Raw genomic sequence first — 22080 nt, forward strand, 5'->3', positions numbered from 1 at the left:
CCCATTTTAAGGGGACTGCAGACAAACTGGAGAAGCTTGAAATGAAAGTGCAAGGACAACAGGGAAACCAACAGATCGTGCCCTGAAATGCAGCTCCAGGAACTGAGGACCCTCAGCCCCGGGGGAAAGGGGCATGAAGTGGGACAAGACAGCTGTCTCCCAGGAAACTGAAGGACTGTCACGTGCAGAGGGAGTGTGAAACGTGTGATCCAGGCGTCCTCAAACTACGGCTCATGGGCCACAGGCGGGCTGCTTAGCACATGTATCCGGCCCACCGGGTGTTTTTGCCCCCGCCGCTGCCTGTCCCGCTTAGCAGCCGACTCGTCCCGGGCCCGCAGTGTGCACTCTCTCCAGCGGTCTGAGGGACAGTGGACTGGCCCCCTGTTTTAAAAAGTTTGAGGACCCCTGGCGAACTGGTTGCTTGCAGAATGGTTAAAGGAAACGCTGCACGATCGCTCGTGCATGCTGTTGAAGAGGCTGGGTTCGTGCAACAACGAGGCTTGGGCCGGATGGCTCTTTTGAGGTCTCCGAGACTCTGAGTGTTGTACTAGAGGGCTAAGAACACGCAGTGGCAGCGTGGGGACAGGACGGATGGATACTGACCGGGACAGGCTGCGAGGCTGTGGTGCAGCGACAAAGAGAAAGCTCATTGCAAGTGGAAGAAATGGCACTTCCCACGACTGGAAACACACGTTATCCTTGAGAAATGGCGAGACGGGTCGTAGGAAGCGTGTGAGCTCTGGAGTTAGATCAGCCTGCGTGCAGGGCGTGGGTAACTGTCTTTCCGTAACTGCATCTTCACCCATGATTGCGGCTAAGAGATTCTACTCTCCCTCGTTCCAGATCCTTCTCCCAGCTCCAAACCAGTTCAACAAAGCACTTAAGCACGATGCTTGGCGAACCCCACGTGCGCGCACACACACACACAGAGATCTAGTCAGAATTTTCCAAAAACATCTGTTCTATACATAGTGCTTCTGTTTAACTTTATGAGGTCAATATGCAGGTACGTCTGTTTTCAGCTCATGTGAAGCTCATGAAAGCTCGTGTTAAGTAAATCCTACCGATCAGCGTAACATCTGCACACCTACAGAGAGGTATGTGCAATGGTTCAAAACCAAACAGTAAGAGAGGAGCTATTGGACAGACTGTGTTTACTCCAGGGTTTGTGTTTACTGTTTCCTGTACGTGATCTCGTTGTAATTCATACGATGGTCCAAGAAAGTATCACACATGTTAAAGTGGGAAGACAATAGGGGAAACTGAGACCCAAAAAGAAGTTGGAGGCCGGGTGAGGTGGCTCACACCAGTATACCTAGCACTCTGGGAGGCCGAGGCGGGAGGATCGCTCAAGGTCAGGAGTTCAAGACCAGCCTGCACAGGAAGATTGAAAACTTTAACCGCAGAACTCTGCCAACTTTCCCTGGAATTTAGGAAGGCGCTTTCCATGAAATTCCCACAGTTTTCCACGCTTTGTTCTTTTCAGCCATTATCACGATAGCCTAAGTAAGGGAACATGACAACCACAAGTCCCCCACACACAAAAGAGAAACACAAAGGCAGACCAAGTTTGACGACAGTCTAATTAGGTTCACCGCCTGGCAACCCTTACACAGAGCCCGTGCGGGCCAGAGCTTGTTTTCCTGCCAGTGGTGGCAGAGTCGGTCCCCGGGCCGTGCGGAATATTTCGGGCAGACAGACAGACAGACAGACAGACATGTGATTCTAACCTCTGCATGCCAGGCTGACTTTCTCCGCAGTGCACAGGCTGGCTCTGGACAGAACAGCCTTTGACCGTCTCGGCCGGGGGGGCTCTATTAGGAGTGCCCACTGAAGACTGCACGCACACGCTGTCATCCGTGCCCACCCACCGTCTCCCCAAGACGAGACGGTGGCACAGGGCCTCCTCTGACTCCCGGGGGTGGGGGGTGGCGCCTACAAAGGTTTCTTTCTTTTTAAAGCCCGGCTCCCTTCGTAATAATGCCCTGCCAGGGGGCCAGTCGCCATCTCTTCGTTGTCAAAGGGGCTCCACGCCAAGATCAAAGCAGCCGAGAAGATAGAAGGAAAATATTAGGATAACAAAAAAGAAAAAAAAAAGAAGAAGAAGAGAAAAGAAAAGAAGGAACAAACGAGGCGACAGTAGTCGAGCGGGATGGGGTTCTAGCCGACTCGTGGGCATCCACTGCTACTGGTTTATGTCTCTTAGACAACGTCACAGCCCAGCACTGCGTATGCCTAAGACCCATGGGCGGTGTGGCCTTTCTGGGCGTGCTATGCCACTTGTCCCCAAAGACAGGCCAGCGAGCTTTCCAGGGGGCTGTCTCCGGGCTCTGGGTACACATTTCCCGCTGGGCTCTGTTTGGCCACCGTGTGGCTTCACAGCTGTGCTGATGGCTCGGTGGGGGGTGCCACGCCTGTTCTCCAAAGGAATTCAACAAATTAACTAGGAACAAAGTCGCCTGGACGGGACACAGGCCCACACACGCTGGGCCATGCCAAGGAGACTCTGGTCCGCTTGCTGTTTTCGCAGATATGAAGAGCAAAATTCCCGGGACCCACCAAATGGATGGAAGTGCAGGAACGTTTAGAAAAGGAGCCAGGAGACGGAGGTGAGGGGGAAAGGACAGCCCTGCAGGCCACCGTGAAAACCCCTGGATGTACCCAGGTTAACAGGTCACAAAAGTAGTTTAAGGGTGACAGGAAGGAAAGCTCGTGTTAAGTAAATCCTACCGATCAGCGTAACATCTGTATACCTACAAAGGTGTGTGCAATGATTCAAAACCAAACGGTAACAGAGGAGCTATTGGACAGACTGCGTTTCCTCCAGGGTTTGTGTTTACTGTTTTCTGTACGTGATCTCGTTGTAATTCATACGATGGTCCAATAACATATCACACATGTTAAGGTGGGAAGATAGTGGGGGAAACTGAGACTCAAAAAGAAGTAGGAGGCCGGGCCGCAGTGGCTCACACCAGTAATCCTAGCACTCTGGGAGGCCGAGGCGGGAGGATCACTTGAGGTCAGGAGTTCAAGACCGGCCTGAGTAAGAACGAGACCCCCGTCTCTACAAAAAAAAAAAAAAAATAGAAATTAGCTGGACAACTAAAAATATATAGAAAAAATGAGCCGGGCGTGGTGGCGCATGCCTGTAGTCCCAGCTACTCGGGAGGCTGAGGCAGGAGGATCGCTTGAGCCCAAGAGTTTGAGGTTGCTGTGAGCTAGGCTGATGCCACGGCACTCACTCTAGCCCGGGTGACAGAGTGAGACTCTGTCTCCAAAAAAAAAGAAAAAAAAAAGTTGAAGAAGTTAAATAGGTGTAAAAGATCACATATTGTATGATTCCATTTATATGAAATATCTAGAACAGGTAAATCCACACAAACGGAGAGCAGGTTCATGGTTTGCAGGGGCTGGGGGGGAAGGGAAGTGGGGAGTGACTGTTTAATGGGTACAGGTTTCCTTTTGGGATGATGAAAATGTTTTGGAACCAGATTAAGATAGCGGTTGCACAACACTGCGAATGTACTAAATGTCACCGAACTGCACACATTAAAATGGTTATTACTTTTATGTCACATGAACTTTATCCCAATTTTTTTTAAAAAAGAATTTAAATACATTTGTCTAAAAGTCTCCAGCTACTGAGGGGTAGAGGCTACACCGGGACCCAGGTTTGCCTAAATCAGGCCCAGAACAAAAGATGAATAATCTGCAAACGCATTAGTGGTTCCCATACAGAATTAGCTGTGTTTCCAAACATACTCGGTCCTCTTTTTGACTCTGGCCCTTGGTACTGTCACTGCTTCCATGTGCTTTCGTCCCAGGTCACTAGCCCCAGACTTTTCCCTGATGAACTTCCTGCCCTGCAAGATTTCTGCCCCATTGCCATGACCATGCCAGCCATTTGCATATGTTAGCGTAGATGCCGAATTTTGGCCCTGATTTATTTGTGAGGCAAAAGGAGGTTTATCATGACGCTTAAATACAGCCATAGTCCTGACAAGGCGTTTTTATCAAAGAAAGGCAAAGCTGAATGTCCCGATTAGTTAAAATCAAGAAGCAAGTCGTGCAAAAATGTTGTTCATCATAAATATCTCTGGGTGGTGGGTGATCATTTTTGTGTGCCTTTTTTGGGGAGTTATCTTTGTTTTCTAGGTTTTCTATGCCAGATGTAAATAAGCATTCGATTCAGAAAATACACCAGATATATTCTCCAGCAAACTGGTATTAACTGAGTAGCACCTAAGTGGTCACATAGGTACTACAGTAATAGGGTATTGGGGAGGGGGGAGGGGGGCGGGTATATACATACATAATGAGTGAGATGTGCACCATCTGGGGGATGGTCATGATGGAGACTCAGACTTTTGGGGGGAGGGGGGGAAATGGGCATTTCTTGAAACCTTAAAATCTGTACCCCCATAATATGCCGAAATAAAAAAAAAGAAAAAAAAAAGAAAATAAATTCGTAAAACTTCCTATCAACTTTAATAAATGTATAGTATATAGAAATATCTTTAATTTTATCATTAACTTTCATCCTTATTGTCCTTTGAGCGTTATCCTCAAACACCATCACTGAAAACAGAAAAGAAAAAAAAAAGATTTCTCTTTATTGTATTTCTCTTTAAGTTAATTTTTAGAACTTTAACAACATGACTGCCTTTATTCACCTTCAGGGTAAAAATATTTATTAATCTTGAATCCATGCAAAATTCTTAGTTTTAGCTGCATGATGGGTTTGAAATCCAACCAGCACTTATAAATTGTTTGTGTGGGTTAAACATATCCCAAAATCTCAGCAATCCACAAAGGAGGAGGAATTCTCAATGCAAACCCTCCCAAGCGGGGAATTGGGTATGTGTCTCCTTTTCTGAGGAGTCACCGATGTGTGTTCACTTATCCAAGTAAGACAGAGCCAGTGGCCGCCATTGTTTCCGCCATATTGCTGCTGGGGAAACCAAGGTCAGAGGCTTGAATGATGTACTGAAGGCTTGATGGCTGATAGTTCCCATGTCTAGCAGCATTCCATCCTTCAGAAGTGCTGGTTTCCCAATCACAAATTTACAACATAGCCAACGTGGGGAAGGGGTGTTTATTTTCTAGAAGAACTGAAGCATCTTCCACACACTAATATATGAGAACCCTAGACCCCTGCAACTGTTAATGATCTGCCACTTTCTGGTCATCATATTAAGGTGGGAACGGTCAACTTCACTGATACTATGGTACACTCATCTCCTGGGGACCAGGGCTGGTTTTCCATGTAGCAACGATGGCAGAGTATAGATAAACTGGCTAATCATAGATGTCATTGGACTGTTCATGGAAAAGCCACACTCAATACTCTGCATACATTCCTGGATTCGGCACAGATAAAATTTTGATTTATGACATTAAACTCTTAAATGAAAAAGCAGTATGTTTTTGTTTGACTTAATTTGAAGCATACTGAAATTGTACTCTATTTCTATGGGGAGTGGGTATCAAGAATGTTCAGGGGACTCGGCCTATTTTTTAAGCTGTCTTTAGAAATGATTAATATTTAAGAGGAATCAATAAAAATTGAATTTGAAAAAAAATCAATATTTAAGCAAAAGCATTACAAATCACATGACTAACATTGACACCCTTCATATATTAAAAAGGTTTGTTTTTCTGTGGCATGTGGTCAAAGCTAGAGCTGTATGAAGCAAGATTTTAAAGTGGTGATGTATTAGCATGAGCCACAGGGATAAATCATTCGGAAAATCAACCTCAGTCTTTTAAGAGAAAGAAAAACATTGAAATAAATGCCAGCAAATATTAAATCTCACTGTCAAATATATATTAATGTAAGTACATATGGATTTGTGTGTGTGTGTATATTTATCTATTTCTAGCCATCTTTCTTTCACCCTTTCTTGCTCACAGAGTAGAGCTATGTCCCAAAAGCAGACATGGTTATTTAAAAGGGTAAATATAGTTGTATTTCATTTTGGTTGTGATAGATGAAAAGAAAGACAGTATTACTAAATTCAGAAATCATGCTATGCTCACGACCCCAAAGGATTCTCCAAACAAATATATGCTCTTTATAATTTTATTGTCAATTCACTTACAGGGTTTTCTATCTTGGTGGTTTAGACCACATCATGCATGCATGTCACAGCCTCGTGTGGTCCCTTCAAGCATGAGTGTCCCCCACACTGGGCCCCTCTCTGGTTCTCTCCCACCTGGCTTTTCAAAAGCAGCCTGGTCCACTCCAAGGAGGGGTGCTACCTGAGAAATGTCTTACTGTCCTAGCTACATGTGACCCAAGAAAAACAATGGAAAAGAACATTTGCACAAGTCTTCTTCTATTTATAATTCTTCTGCTAGACCTCCCATGTAAAGATCGCTTCTGTCTTGTCACCCAGATACCTTTTCACTCTCACGTCATTCCACAGTTCTCCACATTCACTCTGTTTTCACCACGCTGGCCTTGACAGACCGAGTCTCAGCAGCTTTCTTAAGGGTTGATCCATCTGCCTCCTCTGTGACACGTGGTTCTAGCCTGAGGTCTGCCAAGAGCACTCAAAACTCAGATTCCTGAAGCATGAGTAATACAGGCCTTACGTGGGTATTTCTCCTAATTAAATGCTATCTCTATTAACAAATGGGCTAGGTCTTGACCAAGAACAGTGCTGAAATACACACACAATTTAAAGAAAATACAAAGATGCTTCTAACATGATAGAGATTTTACCATTATTAAATAGTTATACAGAAAGAATAAAAAGGGATTGGAGCAAATTACAATATTATGAATAGAAATTTATATTCACTCTAATGATGCTTTACAAAAAAAATTATAAATTGTATAAAATTCCTTTAAGGTGCTTTCTAGAAGGGGGAGATTATATTTGCATACTTTTTTTTATTTTGAAGCTAGTTAACTTCCTGCCAAATTTTACACACAGTTGAGTCAATCCAATTTCCCCTTGGGCCATTCAAGTGGCTCATTCAAATGGACTAGTTTTCTAAGAATTTATAGAACTTGCATAATGTATAATGTAACAAAAACACCCACCTAGCTAGCAAAACCAAATGAATCAAATCTAATGATCTTTTGGATAGCCGACGTTATTTTCAACTCAATCTCATATCCATAATTAAATAAAATGCATTTCTATTGTGTGTTGCTGTTCCAGCCACTATGTTATTACCACGTTAGTTTACCCATTAATGCATTAATTAATTCCTGCACCCATTAAACATACATTTACTCAGGATCCATTATATGCCTTGTTAAGAAGATACACATTTAAACAGGTAACTAAAGCAAATGATGAGTAACATACGGAGAAGATCTTAGGATATTTTGAGAGTAGAGGGGAAAGATGTTTAATTCACCTTAGCAGGAGAGAGGTCAGGAAGCCATTAAAAGGGAAGACATTTGATGTCAAAAGTTGACTACGAAAAGGGTCAGAGGCAACACTAGCAGGTGCATAGACGTGACACTCAGCATGTTGTGTGTGCTAGAGCAATTTTTTTGTTATCAGATCACCAGTTTCTAAGACCAGGTAGTGCAAGAGTGAGGCTAGAATGACAAGCCAGGTCCTGAGCACCAAAGACTTCTTTGCCATTCCAGTGGACTTGGATTCTACCCTACAGATGATGCAAAGTCATTGAAAGGGCTTTAATTAAGGGAGCTTCATGGTCAGATTTAAACTATGGATTATTCCCTATAGTGCCTGGGTAGAGGAATGGGATTTGAGGCAGACAAAACTAGAGCAGGAAAGTGATTCCAAAATTGTCATAGTGACCCAGTTAGAGATATAAGAGGAGTCAGAAACTGGACAGGGGAGATAGGGTTGAAGAGTTGGGGTGGATTCAACAAATATTTAAGCCATAAAATTTACAAATGGTAGTGAGTATTGAAAAATGGGTATTGGAACTGGGTAGAGTCAAGAACAATAAGTTTATAACATGGGTCACTGTTTATGTCACTCAAATAGGAAAACAGAGAATCCACAATAGCTGTCTTAGTCCATGAAGGCTGCTTATATTATAACATAACACCATGGATTGGGTGGCTTAAACAACAAACATTTATTTCTGACAGTTCTGGAGGTTGGTTGGGTTCTTGGTAAGCATGGTTGGGTTCTTGCTGAAGGCCCTCTTCCTTTCTGGATTACAGATAGCTATTTTCTCATTGTATCTTCGTGTGTGTGTGTGTGTGTGTGTGTGTGTGTGTGAGAGAGAGAGAGAGAGAGAGAGAGAGAGAGAGAGAGAGAGAGAGAGAGAGAGAGAGAGAGAGAGAAAAGCAAGCTCTCTCCCATCTCTTCTTCATCCCATTCATAAGGGCTCTACTCTCAGGAACTAACTAGGTACCACAGGCCCCACCTCCAAACTCCATCACCTTGGAGATTAGGCTTCAACATGCAAATTTTGGGGGGACACAAACATTCAGTCCATTAGCAATGAGAGACAGGTTTAGGGAGACTATGTTCTTTTTAATCATTAACCATGTTTGAATTTTGAACATTATCAATTTGAGTTACATAAAGAGTATCTGTCCACCAGAAAGCAGCTGACTATAGGGACTTGAAGCAGCAGAGAGTCTAGAGATAAAATTGTAGAAAAGATCAATTTTTTAATTAAAATTTTACATGAATTTGTTAAGCATTTACTTATAAAGTCTTATAAGAATTGATTATCTAAAGAATTTATCAGATAGTGAGTAGGAGTAGCTATTCTTATATCAGATAAATTAATAATAGTAAAAAAAAGACAAAGATGGTCATTACATAATGAAGGGGTCACTTCTACAGGTAGATGTGACAATCCTAAATACATATGTACCTAACACCAGAGCTCCCAGATTCATAAAACAATTCCTACTGAATACGCATTCTTCTCATCAGCACATGGGAATGTTTCCAAAACTGATCATATCTTAGGCCACAAAAGAAGTCTCAGTAAATTCAAAAAGTCAAAATCATCCAATGCACCTTCTCAAAGCAGAGTGGAATAAAACTAGAAATGAATTCCAAGAAAAATACTCAAATCTTCACAAAGGCATGGATATTAACCAATCTGCTGCTGAAGTATCCTTGGGTCTATGACAAAATTAAAATGGAAATCAAGAGATTCCTCAAATTGAACGACAAAAAAGACACAAGCTTTCAAAATCTACAGGGTTTAGCAAAAAGTAGTCCTAAGGGGAAAGCTCATAGCCTTAAAAGTCTACATCAAAAAGACAGAGATCACAAATTAACAACCTAATGTCACACCTCAAGGAACTAGGAAGAGAAGAGCAAACCAAACCCACACCCAGTAGAAGAAAAGAAATAACAAAGCTCAGAAGCTCAGAGCAGAACTAACTGAAATGGAAACAAACAAACAAAATACAAAGGATCAATGAAACAAAAAGTTGGTTCTTTGAAAAGATCAACAAAATCGATACACCACTGGCCAGATTAACCTGAAATAGAAGAGATAGAACTCAAATAACCTCAATCAGAAATGGAAAAGGAGACATTACAACGATGCCATAGAAATACAAAACAGGCCGGGCGCGGTGGCTCTCGCCTGTAATCCTAGCACTCTGGGAGGCCAAGGTGGGCGGATCGCTCAAGGTCAGGAGTTCAAAACCAGCCTGAGCAAGAGCAAGACCCCATCTCTACTAAAAACAGAAAGAAATTAATTGGACAACTAAAAACATATAGAAAAAATGAACTGGGCATGGTGGTGCATGCCTGTAGTCCCAGCTACTCGGGAGACTGAGGCAGTAGGATTGTCTGAGCCCAGGAGATTGAGGTTGCTGTGAGCGAGGCTGACACCACGGCACTCACTCTAGCCTGGGCAACAAAGTGAGACTCTGTCTCAAAAAAGAAAACAAACAAACAAACAAACAAAAAAACAAATACAAAACATCATTCGTGAATACTACCAAAACCTCTATGCACACAAACTAGAAAACATGCAGGAAATGGATAAATCCTTGGAAACAGACAACCTCCCAAGCCTAAATCAGGAAGAAATAGAAAACCCGAACAGATCAATAGTGAGCAGCAAGATTGAAGCAGTAATAAAAAAATCTACCGACATATGTTGAAAAGGATTCTGTAAAAAAAAAAAAAAAAAAAAAAATCTACCGACAAAGAAAACCTCCAGACCAGGTGGATTCAGGGCTGAATTCTACCAGACCTACAAAGAAGAACTAGTACCCGTCCTACAGAAATTATTTCATAACAGAGTCAATTCCCACTCTGATATCCATCACGGTGGATTAGCTTTGCCTATTCCTGAATTCCATATAAGTGGAATCATACAGTATGTACTCTTATGTGGCCCAGCTTTTGTCATTCAACATATGTCTGTGGGATTCATCCGTGTCGTGTGTATTAATAGTTTGTTCTTTTTATTGCGGAATCCACTGCATGAATGTATCGCAGTTTGCTTATTCAACGGATTAATGTACATTTAAGTTGTTTCCAGTACTTTACTATTATGGCTAAGGCCGCTATAAACACTATGCAAGTATAAACGGACATAAAATGTTTGTTTTCAATGGTAAATATTTAGGATAGATTTGCTGGATTATAAGGTGAGTATACGTTTAACTTTATAAGAAACTGTCACACGTTTTCCAAAGTGTTCGTACTGTCTTTCGCTCTTACCAGCAATGTATGAGAAGTTCCCTCTTGTGTTTTTTTTTTCTTCAATTGCTTTTAAGATTTTCTCTTTATTTTTGGTTTTTAATAATTTGATTATTATTATATCTCTTAATATGGTTTTCTTGACAATTATCCTGTATAAGTTTTGTTGAGTTTATTTGGATTTATTTACTTTCATCATATTTGGAAAATTTCCAGCCATTCTTTCTTCCAGTAATGTTTTTTCCTATTTTTCTCTTTCTTTTCTGGGACTCACAGCTCATAACACCATGGAAAAAGAGTTAACCTACTGTTGGCAGTGCATGGAACTATATTCCTTATTCCCAAACTTCTCAGGTCTCCTGATCTAGAAAGCACATGCGGACTAAAAAAATAAGTAAATAAATTCGGTCTTTCCATTACATAGCATGCCATGTTGTTTTTCTTAAATTAAAAATAAGTAAATTTTAAGATATCCGCTAGCAACAAATGGTATATAATACAGATACGATCAAGTGCTGGTCAAGTGTCAATTTGTCTCCCACTTACAGATTGGGTCCAACCTCCAGAAGGTGACTTATGAGTGACTTTGGGCCAGCCAGGAGTGACATAGCCTGTACCGGGTCCATTGTTCGGTGGAGCCAATGGTATTACTCTGTCACTGAAATGCGGGTGTCAATAGCATTGTATTGGAGTTGATGCTGTTATGCTGACGTTGGCACCCTTCTGTTGGCATCGAGCCTGTTGGCCTGGCTCCCTTATGGACTGTCCTTACTGCATCGAAAGGATTTATTCAATGCATGTTTCACTGTCACTTCTCTGCAGGACTTGCATTGCAACATCTGACAATATGTTATAAACAGTGGCAGCCAAAGACCCAGATAGGGAAATAAACTTTCAATAGGCATGTGGGGAGGAAAATATATTTATTGCAAAGCAGTGATTGAATAAAAAATTGTGGGAAGGAATAGGGTCAAAGAAAATTTTCTGCTCCTTCGATGAGCCCAGAGTCTTTCCTGAAGTAGAAAGATCTCAGAAGCCCTAAGGAAAAAACAGTGTACAAAGAATATGATTCCTAAGCAGCTTACGAGAGTGATGATTCAAAGGTTATATTGAACAAAATGTGTGCAAGTGATATGAAAGACAGACTACATGATCCACGGAAAATGGGGAACAATAGTCCCAGTTCTTAAGTGATCACCCCAACAGGCTAACAGATCCCAATGATACTTCCATTAGACACATAAGTCCTCATTACTTTGTCATGACCTTACATGACAGGATGCTAACAGCCTGGTGAGACTGGATTTAAGTTAATTTTAGACGTAAAATGCCACGATTGGATCCACTTCCATATAGGGAACCTCCTGGCCTCCAGCTCCTCAATCTTTACCCCATGTCACGTCATGCCCTTAGCTTTCGGCACTGAGGACAGTCCCCTGCACTGCTTATGCTACAAGCTTTGCTACAAGCTTTGCTCCCGGTATTTCACAGGCAAGAATACCAAAGTAGTCAACTACTTTGTCCAGAGAGCTCTGGTTTAATTTAAAGAACACAGAAGTATAACAAAACGGGAAGGATTTAGGAATAAATCTAATGAAATAGGTAAAGGATCTACCTATGAAAAACTACAAACATGAAAGTATGTTCAAGATGGTTATTCATTAGGGAAATTCAAATTAAAAAACCACAACTAGTAGATACTAGGACACAGCTTCTAAGAATGGCCAGCATCAAACAGATGGACTATTAAACGTTAGCACATGGAGCGACTAGAATGTTCGTCCATGGCTGACAGGAATGGAAAACTGCCCCACCACTTTGGAAAACAATCAGGCAGGTTCTCAAAAAGTCGTCGTACCTTTGCCACACGACCCAGCAACTCTACTCTTTGGTGTTCACCCAAGGGAAATGAAAACATGCGTCTTAGCAATGATTTTTACACAAATGCCTATGGGAGCCATATTCAAAATAGTCCCAAACTGGAAACCGACCAAATATACGTGAACAGGTGAATATGTATAAGCAAATTATTATATACCCATAAAATGAATACTACCCGGTAATTATGAGGAATGGATTGCTAATGCAAACATCTCAAAATCATTATGACGAACAAGAAGGAAAAGAAAAGCAGACACTAGTGTGCATAATGTATTGATAATACATCATGTATGCATAATGTTCCATTTTTGTGAGACTGTAGAAAATATAAATTTAATCTGCAGTGACAAGCAGAAGACCAGTGGGTGCCTGGGGCTGGGTTTTCCAGTTAGGGGCTGCATGGACGAGGTTCAAGAACGATCGAAATATTCTGTATCAAGACTGTGGTAGTCGGCCGGGCGTGGTGGCTCACGCCTGTCATCCTAGCACTCTGGGAGGCCGAGGTGGGCGGATTGCTCGAGGTCAGGAGTTCGAAACCAGCCTGAGCAAGAGCGAGACCCCGTCTCTACTATAAAATTAGAAAGAAATTAATTGGCCAACTAATATATATATATAGAAAAAATGAGCCAGGCATGGTAGTGCATGCCTGTAGTCCCAGCTACTCGGGAGGCTGAGGCAGGAGGATCGCTTGAGCCCAGGAGTCTGAGGTTGCTGTGAGCGAGGCTGACGCCACGGCACTCACTCTAGGCTGGGCCACAAAGCAAGACTCTGTCTCAAGAAAAAAAAAGACAAAAAAAGACTGTGGTAGTGGCTACGTAGAATGGTCATTTGTCAAAACGCATCAAATGTGAATTCACAACGGCTGCATTTTATTGTATATAGACTGTATCTTTTATAACTTTATAGCTTTAAATTTTATTTTTTTTAAACCCCAGGAAAGTCCTTTCTGTGTGTTTCTTTTGCACTTAAAAGAAAAAAGAAAAACATCAGGAAAGATTGAAGGTTGAACCAAAACTTCCCACTCAACTTGCCTTTGCCACTAAGCAGGACATTTTTTTTTTTTTTTTTTAAGAATCAGAGAAACTATTTTTAAATGGTTATGTTTGTCCCGTCTGGGCTCGCAGGAAAAATGAGCGATTAGAGTGAGAAACTTCGTAAATGTAACCCAGGCCCAGGAAAGAAGCAAATCATTCGTATGACAAGGCCAAAGCTTTTCTTTTGGAATGAGTAACAATTGTAAACTTCAGTATTCTTGAGACCAAGCGGTCTTGAGAAGAAGATCCATTTTTTTTTTTTTTTTTTTTTGTGGCAGGAGAAATCTATTTGCTCTTAGACTATTAAGCATCAGAACGAGGGGAAGTCATTGCTGATGGCGAATTGGAACTGGATTTGAAGTACCCGGTTTCTCCTCTGTGTTCTCTAGTTCCAAGGAACCAGGGCTCCTTCCTTTTCCCTCCAGAACCCACTGGAAGGCGGGCGGCTGACCACCCTTTGCTACCAAATGCAACCGGCGGGTGCAAAGGGAGGTGACTGGGGTTGAGTCTTAATTTTATTTTAGAATGATTCAGATTTAGAACTTTATTTCAGAATGATTCAGAAATGACCGTGTGTCAACATGTCATTGTGGCCAAGCCCAGCCAGGAGGAGCCTTGATCAGAGGGAGGGCGGTTTAACATTTCATACCGAACAAGGTGTGGCTCCAGGAGGAGGGAGAATTGGGGCCAGTAATGAAATAATGTACGGAAATCAGCCCTCGTCGATGAAATTATCTGTGTCTCTCCCCCATGCGCCAGATCTGCTCGGTTTCATCTCAAGACCGACAAACTGTCGTTTCCAGGCATGGCCTTGAGCTCAAAGAACAGTTCGTTTCTAGCACTAAGCTGTTAAGTGCCACAGGGGAAGAAATAGACTGATTGATACTGGTATCCTTAGCACGCAGCACGGGGCCTGGAACAGAGTAAGCACCCAATGGACAACTGTTGAATGAACATTTAATTATAAAAAATGGGATCCTTTGTCTATATAGACAACTGGACTAGAGCTAGCTTCATAGCTTTTTCCTCTCTGTGTCCAGCCAGCCCCATCTGGAAGTAGAACTCTAACCTAGGTGTTGCTCAGTAAGCAATGGCATCCCATTCATAATTTATGCAACTAGATCGAGGCCCTTCTTTTGCTGGAATACCATACGCACATGCACCTTGTTTCTACTCATCGTGTGTTTATCCGAGGGGACTGAGAATTCAATGTATCAGAAGACCCACTCTTTTTTGGTTCACGCTTCGGCGTTACAAGATTGGGGGGAAGACACGAGAAGGCTTAAAACACAGTCGTGACATGACAGAGGAAGAAAGGGAACAAAAGAACGTGCAGGGGATGATTAAGTGCTTCTGAATTTACACAGTGAAATATGGACAGTTTAAATGTCTTTGCTGTTTGCTTCTTTTCAAATGGCGAGCGATTTCAAACACCCCATGCTGCTGTAAGATTAATTGAGTTCTGCATGCTTTTGGCTTGCTTTGTGGGCACCAAGGAGAAAGGATTGCCACAAGAACCTCTATTTGGCAGAGCAAAGAGAGTATCTCATCAATGTATGATTAATAGCCATTGGTGGAGTGATTAATTAGTCATTTTGACAATAAACCGAACCAGCGCGCATGTCTTTGCTGGACTTCAAGTTTCTCATGCACGAGAAAATGAGAGAAAGTCTTGCTTCTTCCCTGCGACAAGACTATGGAAACATCCAAAGGCCTTTTGCATATTCTGCTCCTGTCTGATTTCATCTGGTTTGCCTTTAAGAACAACGGCCCTGAAATGGAAGCTCTCGGGCATGATTGATGACTTCTCTTTCTATCTGCAAGTTGGAAATTCAGAAAAGGATTTTTTTTTTCCGCCCCCGTAGGTCTTACTGCTTATTGGTAGGAGAGTTATTTCCACTTTGCCGCAGAATTGATTTGCAACATTGGTGTGTGAGTTTGTGTATTTTTCTCACTGGCCCGTCACAAGGCATAAGTCAGCAAGTTTTCTGCAGTATGATGGATTATGTAGCCCAGAGCTCCTAGTAACGTTTCCGTTAAAAAGATGAGCATGTTGTCATTAACTTTTTAGAGTTGGAATCATCCAAATCCTGTACCTTGACATTTCACAAACTGTATTATTTAGTAGAACTGATTTGCCCCACACATCCACTATTACCCATAAGACCTCGGGAAGGTTCCTGCATCCCTGATTACTCATTCTATAAAACAGAGACATTTGGAAAGCACTAAAGAATCAAGGGCAATAATCCTAAGCTTACATTCTGCTTCTTTCCAAATAAAACCATTTATTTAATTCAAAGAAAGAAAAGAACACACACAGAGAGAGAGAAAGAATACTTGCTTTTATATTAACTGATACAAAGCACCACTCATAGTAGGACATACCAGAGCATCTTAAGAAGTTAATTAATCAAAATGAAAATAGGATGGGAAAAATCCAATGCAAAACTCCTGATTTCTAGTTTGTGGTTAAAACTACTCATGCATAGTAATATAGAAACCCTCATCTTCCCCTTCCCTTTTCCTTTCCTTTCTTTTCTCTCTCTATAATTTGGTGTAAGGTGAGTATGTGTGGAGGGGTATAATAACTAAAGGCTGTTTTGAACAAGTTAGAGTAAAACTAAATAAATAGAAACAGTCTAATAATATGAATATATAAACAAAATGTAATGTGTTTGGAAGAGGCATCATAATGGTTAAAAAATACACAACCGGCTTTGGAATAGACAAAGCTGGGTTTGAATCTTGGCTCCACCAGTTGCTCACTGCACTGTATGAACATGTAACAATCTCATTAAGCCTCAGTTTTATCTGTAAAATAGGCACACTAGTAACCAACTCACAGGCTCCTGTGCATATTATAAGATTAAGATCAAATGTCTATAAAATGTATAAACAGTGCGTGACATAACTAAGTCTCCCTAAATACATGTTAGATACTGAACTACTTATGTGTTATGTGCATGTAACACAGGTGTGTGTGTGCAACGCTTTTAGTGCCATTTTTTGCAGCATGTGGAGATGCAACACGCCTATACAGAACAGCTTCTTGTACAGCCATGTTGATGCTTACAGTTAAATGCAAGAGTCCAGAGGCCCAGAGCGTATAGAGGAACTCTTCTAAATGAGATCTACATCTCTGAACAACCAAGCCCTACACTGACGAAAGAGGAAGAAAATGTCTATTATTCATAACATCCTGTTACAGAGACCTAACTTGAGTTAGGAACTTTCTAGAATATAGAGTGGGAAACATACCTTTCAGCAATTGCCAGGTCATACGAGTTTGTTTCTTTTTTTTTTCCCATGTTAACAGTTAACACACACACAAGCACACTTTGTATCATCAATTGTCCTCAAGAGACATGGCTACAAGACCATTTTCCAAAACTATGTCTCGGGAGGGGAAGCGAGAGAGGATTTGGGAGTGGAGAGTTTGAAGAATATAGCAAAACACCTTTCTCATCACTTTAAGACATACTTTCTTTTCACATTTAACACCCCCAAAATCAGAGATGTCTTGTAATCAACGGTGTGTCTTAGCTTAACTGGTGGCACTTTTTATTTCTTAATGTAACAAAAATAATATTAGTGTGGCTTATAACTCATGAAGTTTTAAGTTTGATGAAATATATTAAGTAGCACAGGTGAGTCCAGAGCAGACATTGCCAAGCAGGTGGCCTCTGTGGGGACCATCTCAGGGGACCATTCCCACCACGGGACAGGGAAGCCCGTGTCTGGCCACTGCAAACCATCTGCCATTGTTTTTTAGTCAGTATCTAAAGGTAAAAGAACTGTCATGGATTTCAGTGGTAGTGTATGCACCAACGGTTTCATTGGGAAGAGTGTTTGAACCACATTTTTGAAGATACATCAATCTCCAAGGAATATGTGTTATTAGCCATCTAATAATAGCCCCATCTTCTAAGATCAGCACAGTAAACTTAATTGGAATTAATAGACTGCATCAATGTAACTTGACAACTCCCATTACCAAATTCACCATAAAACTAAATTATATATCTCCAAGAGAACTCAATCAATATCATAATCCAAGACTGAAGTTATGTAACTTCAATCCAGCAATAAATATCTTTTGCTTTTCCCTTCACTCTAAGTGTTTGAGTTCAAGTGAAACACTGCAAGTTAAGTAACTAATTCACAATCTTCAATTATATTCTTAAGATTTCTTAAGCCTTTAAATTCAGACCTCCTGGGATATTTTTCAAACTTAAGAAAATTTTAACTAAATTCTTACCTGTTTTTCAACTAATGCAAATGACATAATGATAGGATCACATGGATTATAAATGGATAAGAAAATTAGCTTTATCTTTGGCACAAATGGTTTTTCCTTTAATATAAGAAAACATTTTGTAGTAGTAAAGATTTTAAGATAATAAAACAAGTCACTTAAGGAGATATTGAATTATCCTTCCTTTTAAAAAGAATTTGCCTTTTATATGTTACTTAGCATTTGTCTACCTATAGACAGGGAGAAAAAATGGGTTCTAAATCTCTAGCTAAGGCATTACTGTGCTTTAATCCAATGATAGACATTTATTTATTAACATCTCTGATAACTAGGACTTTCACAAAGAACAGAACTTATCCTTCCTGAATCAGGTAACTTAAATCAAAATTGGAAAACCAAATGTATTCCAAATTAGTAATATATTATATTCCTCCTTAAACACATTCAGAGTGGTAATACATTCACTAGCATACTAGTAACCTGGTACACTAGTAATGTATATTGCATAATACACTAAATAGGAAGAAAATGGGGCCCTTCTGTTAAGTTATAAGCAATGATAAAGCAAAATGAGCCAATTTTAGCCACGTACTGAAAAGACTTTCCTTAGTAATAATGAAAGGATAAGGACGAACAAAATGAAATTACACTCGATTAACAGCAAGATTTTGCAACTGTCTGGAACCCCAAGACCAAATTTACAAAAATGGGAACTTCAGGCCAATTTATAATTTTGGTTAAATATCTATAATAGACTTGGGTTTGGCAATTATTCTACGGATGACAACTAAAGTATTCACTTCGAAGCTTCTGTGTTAAAAAAAAAAAAAAAAAAATCACTGGAGTGATGTTTCCATAATGTGCTATGCTATTTCTCTTCAGCGGGTTATACTTCCAGGGCATGTGTGTATACACATTTGAGTGTTTTAGCTACATTAACCACGTGGACATAATAAAACTTTATCTATCACTCCGGACTCATTGGACTTCCCACCCAATCACCGAAAGTCAGTGACAATTGGTGGAACCTAGTTCAATCATGACTTGTTGGTGTCTGATCTATGTTAGTAGTCTTCCCCAGGCTCAACTGCAGCACGCATTAGCTAGTTTTATTCAACCTGTGTTAGATTTACGTCCCTCTTGGAAATTATAATGAAAACTAAGGATGCTTTCCTTTCAAAAAATGTTCACAAGCTCACATGGACTGAATACCCACCAAATCTCATTTGCCTATGGCATCTGAGGTCACAGAACGGGCAGGTGGGACGAGAGTGATGGGACTTGTGGCAGGTGGACGGCGTGTGTTCATCTGACTGTTGCCATGTAAGAATACGAGCCCTCTTTAGTTCTTGTGCTCTAAGAGAAACTAGACATTAAGATCTTTATGTGAAATCCCCAGAGTTTTGAATATTGATAACTAATTTTTTTAAGACACAGAATAAGACCGACATACTTAGGAGCTCAGTGTAGCTGATGAGCCTTCTATTGTAGGTAACCCCTGCCCGGCGACCCTAGCTGAGGACCCCTCATCAAAGCTATAGAATTGCTGCAATCGTCCCTAGAAGAGCCACCCCCCAGTGCCTTGCGGAGAGGGAGAAATTGACAGCAATGGATTTTAATTCAGTAACTCAATGGAGACATTTAAGAATGCCGCTCACCAGGGAATGAATTCTCGCATCATCTCAAATACACGATCCAGTATTTCCGACATGGTCTATTCTCATGGGCTACCCCATGCTATCTTAAATATCTTCCAAGTTCCCAGGGTCCGCATGCAATGCACATTTATTTAGGGCCCACGATCTCCAAGCATTGTCCTGGGCATTGGAGATACAGCGAGACAATAACCACACTTCCTCCCTTGAAGGCAACCGCTGTCTACTAGGGTTAGCAACGTATAAAGAATTTACTGTATGGCTTAAGTGGCAATGAAATAGATTATATGTCAAGGTACAATAGGAACAGGCAAGAAGCGAGGGCAGGTCTACCTGGAGATTTATGAGAGATTTCACAGAAACGCAAACCCTTGGGAAGAAGTCAGCAGACAGGCATGGGGAGGAAGGACATTTGGACAGAGGAAGGAAAATGTGCAATGGCAAAGAAGAGGGAAACTGCAGACCAAAAGAGTGCTTTGGAAAGCAGCAAGGAGCTTTTTGCAGCTAGAATGAAGATGCAGGATTGGAGCTAAGGAGATGGGTGGGAGGCTTCAGTATTCTGCACGCCATGCTAAGGAAGTGAGTTCTTGTTCAAGATGGATATCAGTAGGATGATGAAATGACGACTTAAAGATACTCAAACAGTACTCTCTGTTGCCGGCAGGTAGACACGCTGAGTCTCATCGCAGGATCGCACCTTTATTTACCTGGAAATGTGCACCAGCAGCCTGACTCCACACACCATGAGGTTTGATTTCTTTAAGCCTGCTTTCTAGCTGGTGGAACCAAAAAAAAAGCAGTGACCTGCATTCTCAGATTTAATGGAACTAAGAGAGGAAAAAGAAAGAATAGTAAGCCGGGTGCGGTGGCTCACGCCTGTAATCCCAGCACTCTGGAAGGCCGGGGCGGGAGGATTGCTCAAGGTCAGGAGTTCGAAACCAGCCTGAGCAAGAGTGAGACCCCCGTCTCTACTATAAATAGAAAGACATTAATTGGCCAACTAATATCTACAGAAAAAATGAGCCGGGCGTGGTGGCGCATGCCTGTAGTCCCAGCTACTCGGGAGGAGGCTGAGGCAGGAGGATCGCTTGAGCCCAGGAGTTTGAGGTTGCTGTGAGCGAGGCTGACGCCACGGCACTCACTCTAGCCTGGGCAACAAAGCGAGATTCTGTCTCAAAAAAAAAGAAAGAAAGAAAAGTAAAAACAGGCATATTTGCAGGCTGATCTATTCCAGCGGGGTAGAGCTCATTGACACTGGATCCGTCAGCGAGAGAAGAAAGAAAGAAGTTGACCTTGTCCACCCTGCAAGACATTTGAAGCAAAATTCAAGAGCCGGGGTCTGATAGATAGAGAGACGCAGGCCCCTGAAACCCTTCACTCTGTCTGATTACTTCTGCAGTAACCTGCTGGTTTTATGTAGGAAACTCTCTAGCTGGGAAGGAAGTCCCCTATGTCTGTCAAGTGCCAGCACTCTATAAATGCAATAGCATTATAAAACAACAGACAGATATCTGCACCGATGCATATTAATGGCCTACGAACATTTCGCCGAGGTTCCCGAGGTTCCGGAATCTGTCTGGAGCTTCCCCTCTCTGCCAAGCGCACCGGGGCACCGTATAGGCGGCGCGTGCGCAGTCGCACCTTTAAAACAAATGCAGCCCATTCATCAAACATGACCCTGAGTTGCAGAGGAAAGAAATCCTGAAAATGTGATTTTTATTTTATTGCTTGCCCTTCCCTGCGAGTTTTGGCTCCCTGCCGGCCGCTGATGGAGAGCTATTCCCTGTGACAAGGAGCCTAAAGCTCATTGCAAGGGAACCTACTGTGTCCCTTCAGTTTCTTGGGAAAAAAAAAAAAAAACCAAGTAACACATGTTTTTCCTAGCTGGAAATGTGCTGGTGTTTCTAGCCCTATTTTTTAGCAAATTTTTACTGATACATAATAATTGTACATATTCATGGGGTACATGTGATATTTTAAAACTTAACCTACCATGTTTCCCCGAAAATAAGACAGGCTCTTCTATTTATTTTTCCTCCAGAAGACACCCTAGGGCTGATTTTCAGGGGATGTGTTTTTTTTTTTTAAGTGCGGTACAACCATCTGCATTGATTCAAATAGAGTGAAGTCGTCTTCTTCTGGAACATCATCCTCACTCTCCAGACCCAGAATCCCATGAATGTCTTGCGACTCTGTTTCCTTTAGAGCCACCGGCCCCGATCTCTCCTGTCGAGCACTAGAGCTCTCACGGGGCGGATGAGAAGGGCTGCTCGTGTTCTTTCCCGCTCTGCAACGACACGCATGGGTTGTGCAGATGTGCTGCGCAGCCACGCCCGTCACTAGGGCTGATTTTCATAGCCACGCCCACCACTAGGGCTGATTTTCATAGCCACGCCCATCACTAGGGCTGATTTTCATAGCCACGCCCATCACTAGGGCTGATTTTCATAGCCACGCCCACCACTAGGGCTGATTTTCATAGCCACGCCCATCACCAGGGCTGTTTTCATGGCCACGCCCATCACCAGGGCTGATTTTCATAGCCACACCCACCACTAGGGCTGATTTTCGGGGTAGGGCTTCTATTGCACACGCGCTTAGACATCCTACTGGGGCTTGTTTTATGG

This window comes from Microcebus murinus, chromosome 29, assembly GCF_040939455.1.
Source record: "Microcebus murinus isolate Inina chromosome 29, M.murinus_Inina_mat1.0, whole genome shotgun sequence".
NCBI lineage: Eukaryota > Metazoa > Chordata > Mammalia > Primates > Cheirogaleidae > Microcebus > Microcebus murinus.